The sequence below is a fragment of the Amblyomma maculatum genome, chromosome 5 (genome assembly GCF_055883805.1).
Source record: "Amblyomma maculatum isolate TAMU_Amacu chromosome 5, ASM5588380v1, whole genome shotgun sequence".
NCBI lineage: Eukaryota > Metazoa > Arthropoda > Arachnida > Ixodida > Ixodidae > Amblyomma > Amblyomma maculatum.
Window position 1 is genome coordinate 139,873,193 of NC_139348.1, and position 6,000 is coordinate 139,879,192.

Sequence of the window (6,000 nt, forward strand, 5' to 3'; positions counted from 1 at the left end):
CTTGAACACGGAGTCTGCGGCTAACATAGTTATACCTGTTTCATGAAACAGATAGTAGCGCGAAGATAAACCGTTTGGCATGCAGGAAACGCACCCAAATGACTGCGATGGCAGTACAGTTGACGTTGAGCTTGTACTGCTCGATGCACTCTCTGTAAAACGAAAAAATACGTTTGTCTTGTAAACGATCAAGGAAACGGTAAATCCCACCGAGTTAAGGCATACCTTGTGCTCAGGAAAAGCTTGTAGCGCGCTTCTTTATGGGTGTGATGGTGATTCGCAATTTTTGTTCTCGCTTGAAAAATACAATTCAGGGGGAAAAGATATGAAAGAGAAGTGGGAATTTTTGTTATTTTAGACCGATAAAGGTAATGCGCTCATTATGTACGTAAAAGGTAAAGGCTTGGGAGCAACAGCAAAACATTCGGCTGACTGGAGTGCACTGAATCCTCGTTCCTTTTTTTTTTTTTTCGCGCTGTTCTTTCTCCTTTCAGGCTACAATGTTCCAGTTTTCCACCCTTTCCGGGTCCAAGGTGTTACGGGAATTGCAAAAGCATTCTCTGAAAAGGTCATATAACGATATATTTCTGCACTGATACCGACACGTCCACCGTCAAGGTCGCTACCGCAAATGCGCGGCTGTACTGCGTGGTGCCAGCGTACGTTGAGAACGCGAAAAAGCCGTCTTTTATTTCTGCCTTCCGTCGCTCTTTCAATTCCTCCCTCATGGCATGCTCCGATCATACACCGAGAGTGCAACACGCCTTTGGCGGCTATCGAATAAACTCCTAACTGCATGCATCACAGGAGCCCGAGCCTATTATCAGGACCTATCGTTCTTAATCCGGTAGATTAGATTCGATGTTGAGTTCTCACCAATTACATCGGTAGAAGATGTGGCTTCAGTTGAACGCCGGGACATCTTGTATCCGCTCCTTTTAATCTTACTCGGGAACGAGTTGGTATTGGAAGACGTTGCGACCGGGTACGCTTAGAGTGTAGGTAGCTGGCACTGCGCCCAGGTCTTCTTGTCTTCTTCTTTTGTTCAATGAAACTCTCGGTGACGATGACAATGCGAAAGCTATTGGGCCACACGGGGTCCAGTAGCCCCATTACCTTGGCATCCAGGCAGAAGTCTGGCGCGTTTGGGCATGGATATTTAATTGAAAAGGGATTAATTGCTCCATGGCGTTACATAAAGGCACGATGCTGCGTTCTGTACACATCTACGCATCAAACGATTAATAAATATTTGGCGCTAGGCTCGTTTCCCTGAAGTGCCCAATCCTGATTTACATAAAAGTATGAAGGAAAGCAGAATAAATGCAAAATTTGATCTTATGCTTCCTGATATTGTTTATATATTTACAGACATACTGCTGCCCAAGTTTGGGTACAAGCAGGAAGGGTACTATATATAGCAATTATAAAAGCTGAATAAATTCTACAAATAAAGCAATTCACAAGGCCGTCGCGGCCGGGACTCGGTCCCGCATCCTTGGGCACAATAGTCTATCGTCCTAACTGTGGCGCCACCCCGCAGGGAGGAAAAACGGTTTAGTGAGATGTGTTTCAGCAGCTCACTTCCTTTTTTTGAGCTTCCAAAATGTTTCAGGGCTACTAAAAGGAAAAAATACAAGGCGATTATCCACGTGAGCAAATCTTTTCAGAAAAATTTAGTTTTGGTTTAACTATGGTTAACCCTAGTTGAATTGCGATAGCAATGGCGGAAGCTTCTTTCGCCTGCTATATTATTCCCCTATCTTGCCGTATCAGTGTAAGGTGCAACATTACTGGGGACACTTAAGCTCATCCTTTAAGAGCATAACGCGAGACCGTAAGCTGCCAGCCCACATATAGATGAGGGAGGAGGAGGAGGAGGAGGAGGAGGAGGAGGCGGAGGAGGAGGAGGAGGAGGAGGAGGAGGAGGAGGAGGAGGAGGAAGAGAAAAGGAGGGCGGAAGGCAGGGATGCTAACCAGAAAGAATGGATTCCGGTTGGCTACCCTGCACTGGTGAAGGGGAATGGTGGTGTGGAGCGAAAGCATTAGCGTCCGGTGACCGAACGTTCTTCTTCTTCTTCGCAGCTATCCAAGGTCAACCATGGCGACCGGTCGTGAGCTACGCGACGGGTCGAAACCTGGGGCAGTATTGCTATCGCAATAAAAATCATGTGGTTTTTTACCGACTACCGAATTTGGAATGTTGAGCAGTCACCTCCTAAGCGAATAGAAGCGGCGACAAAAAAAAAAGAAGTGATGTATGGTCTTTAAAAGCAATCATCGAATGCCGCCGTGTATGAATATAGACCCCTCGGTAACTATAATTTAGCGTGCATTGTCATACTTTGTCGCAGTCTAAAAACATAGTATTGGAAACACAATCACTTCTGAAAATGAAGTATCATGCATCGTCGACCATGACACATTTGTACCCAACTATGCTACTTACCGGAAAAACAGAATTTAAAATGATGGCGGGGATTTGGTATTCATTAACAGTGCTATCAGTATCGTTTCTATAAATGTTGAGGCCGATGAACGCAGGTTTGGTTGTGTAGAGTATCGCTTTCTTTTCATGCCAATGGTTGTGAAATCGCATGCGAGCACGTTTAATGCAGTTTGATCAAAACGATATAGGCAGGTCTTTTTAATTTTAGGATGCTTTCCCAAGAAGCCTTTAATGACTTATTGTGGCGGCGCAGGCGACAGCCAATGACTACGAAGGTGAAACGAAGGCAGGGCTACGTGCTCCTTCTGGTCACTTTGTTCAGCAAACCGCTTATCTTTTAACCACCCAGGTGCTCTGGGCGTGGCAAGTCTCCTCCAACACAAGCGAAAAAAAAAAACTGTGAGCGCATGATATCCGATCTCGAAGGATCATAGAGGTGAGATACGATGCACGAAAACAGTTTGGATGAGCCAAAATGTTGCTGAACCAAACTATCGGGCATGAAATGCTGAGGAATGGCAGGGCATGCAGTGTTCTGTAGAAAGAACCTACAAGGTGAGTATTTCGGTTTGAAAAACGTTGCCTACATCATTCAAATATATCATTGCTGCAGTTCTACAGACATCAAGGCACTTGTTCTTCGTATAAAATTACATACTGATGTAACATTTTTTGCAAAGATGATTATCTCGTGATACTTACACGAGCCATACACTCACTTCTTTGTTACACAATGATTGAAAGGCGGAATCAATCCCGCGAAGGAATACAAATTACAATCACAGGTGGCTGAATATGAAATGTGCATTTTAACAAAGTAATCAAGCACGCTGCCTGCGTGCGTTTAGATGCGAGCTTTATTTCAGGCCCTGCCATCATTTGGAGCACAGCCCTTAGACCCAACTTACAAGACTGCCTGCCAACGTCGCTGGCATAGTCGTTAGAGCAACTAAATATCTGCCAACCTCGGTAGATAGCATAAAATGAATCTCCATGTATACGGTTATCAGGCGACAGGACAGAGAAGTGAAAACCCCCTGCCTGCATTTAGCTGCGCAAGAAGGCGGTGAGAGGGTGACAATGAACCTGTGACACACTGCATTAAAGCGATGTGGCTGCTAGCGAAGGAATGCTCAACCAGAATGGGGCTTCCACGGCAAGGCCCAGAATGGTGTGCTTGCCTTGAAAGGGGCAGCTTGTAATGAGGGCAGACGAGTGCTCAATCTGAGTGTTGTGCTAGAAGAAGTGGAAGGGCGACTAACTTGGAAGCAAGCATAATGTTGTGGTGACCGCATAGGAGCAATCCTACAGAAGGGGGAAAGTAATATTGAAAAAGGGAAATGCGGGTGGTGACTAAGGAGGGCGGGGGAAAAAGGAAAAGGTGAAAGCATGAGGCTGAATGTGGGGAAGGAGACCACGGCGGTGATGGGGCGAAGACTCACGCTCAGTAGCACCAGCTGATGCTTAGGAATAACCTAGGCGTCATAGGCGTTGTAGCCGCCGCGGTTACCTTATAAACCAAACATGCTTCTGGGCATATTGGGAGTTAGCCGGTAGCATTGGTTGCAAAGCATGGAGGAAGTATGCAAGCATGCAGGGCACCACACATCCTACTTTTAGGCATGGAAGCGAGATGTTGGTTAAATTATGAAGCCATAAAAAGCCAAGAGGGTACGAAGAGAAAAATGCAGGGAGTTTTTGCTAATATCTAATATCGTGCTCGAGCGGGGCTGCAGAAATGTGTGGCTATTAACCTTATCGACAACCCACTGGACTAACGTAGTGTTGATGTTAGCCTGATACGCTGCAGTTCCAGCTGTACACGGGGAGGCAACCGGGAACCGCAGCGTCACAAGGCGAAGGTTTAACTATGGCCTCCGCAAGCTGCTCCACTGAAATGGCGCGTTGGTCGCGGAGGCCATGGGGTTAACTTCAACCACTCGAAATCGTTTAACCCTATACTTGTTATATCTTTGAGCCGCCGCATTAAATGGCGGAGGTTTAACTGCGACCTCCGCGATCAGTTCAAGTGCAATGAAGTACTTTATTGCGGAGGTCACCTGCGGCGCCACCAAGAAGTCGCCGCTTGAAATGATGCTGGTTTAACCTTACTTCAACGTGGTTACAACGGCCGGAAGCATGCAACGTGGTGGCCCAATCGTTAAGATGCTCGACTACTGATCCCGAGTTTCCGGGCTCGGTCCGCCATGACCATGAGCAGAGGCCATGGTTCGCCGTTGGTCAGTCACAAGCTCCGCCATTCACTCTGTTGGCTGGCAGTCTTGAAACACCCATTTACAAGACTCCCAGGTGGAAGCCACTACACTGGGCTTGGTTTTAATTGCCCGCGCGAAGCCAAATGATTGTGACCTCACGGAACAGCTTAGCCAAACAAGGCTGCGGCAAGTTAGTGATTTCACACTAGCAGCCTTCCTCGAGCTGCGGAGATTTCGAACTGCAAGTCTGCCGTAACTGTAATAATTGCGGATTAGAAGCAAGCCGTGGACCCTGAAAATATTTCAGCATGCGAATATAATTAACGTGTTTACACCTCTATATTTCCAGATGTAATATATGGCTGAACGTATTTATTCACTTGAGATCATGACCTGTCATCTTCGTGTGTTAGCGCACTTTCGAGGCATTTTTGTCATTGGGAAAAGAAGTGGAACGTTCTGATATGAAGGATTTCAAACAGAAGACAACGAATAAGTCGCGTGATGGAAAATATTTTCTGCTGAGCTCGCACATTCTGTGAGCGCCCTGTCATACATTTGTGCGCGATATTTCATAGAACTCAACGGGGAAATTGTACATAAAATAAGAAGTATACAAAAAAGTTTGTGTTTCGGTGTCCAGGCGAATTCCCGTTGCTGCAAGCGAATCGATGTCAATGGCTAGAAATTGTCAGCACAAGGCTCAGGGGAAGCTGCAGCCTGGTGCTCACTCTCATAGGCGGACAAAGGTGACAGCGCCTCGCCAGGGGATGTCTTGCGAGGTTGGTCCTGCAGTGAAGGGTATAACGTAAATATTTCGATGTGTGGCTGTGAATGCTGAAAAATAAACCGCGGCAAAGGTGACAGATGCGGCTTAAAATAGTAGCGCGTATCAAAATATTGCCTTGAAATTAGCACCTATAATTTTGCCAGCACGTACTACTGCATCAAGGCTTGTGGAGACCTAACATGAACTAGAAACAAAACACCACCGTAAAGAATAGCAAAGAAAATATAGATGTTACATAAATCGGGTGCCGCATCAACAAGCAAACGCGATGGAATTATTGTCAAGCTATCGCGGGCTCGGGATAGATAAAAGCAAAATTTAAATATATTATAAGGTGCCCAAAATACGGAAAGAGCGGCTGTAAGGGTATACACATTAAGGAGGTACGTACATCAGGTATGACTATTCAACTCACAAGCCGGTGCACGGAAACACCTAAGGTTTTTCGATGCAAGGATTGAAGCCTGCGAGTAACTTGGAATGTAATATGTCAAGAAGCATTCCCAAGGGTTCCACGAGCATGAACATCTTCACAACACTCTGAA

The 6,000-nt window shown here is 46.0% G+C and overlaps 1 long non-coding RNA gene across 2 annotated transcripts in view; it reads left to right on the forward strand.

Annotated features, from left to right (window-relative positions):
* LOC146189737 (uncharacterized) overlaps positions 1–2,194 on the forward strand; it is a 190,410-nt gene extending 188,216 nt beyond the window's left edge. The window contains exon 4 of one of the 2 annotated variants that reach the window (XR_014707683.1): positions 2,086–2,194. This is a non-coding gene — a long non-coding RNA (uncharacterized LOC146189737). The remainder of the gene's footprint in view (positions 1–2,085) is intronic. The other variant, XR_014707684.1, reaches the window with a different exon arrangement.
* The last annotated feature ends 3,806 nt before the right edge of the window (positions 2,195–6,000 follow it).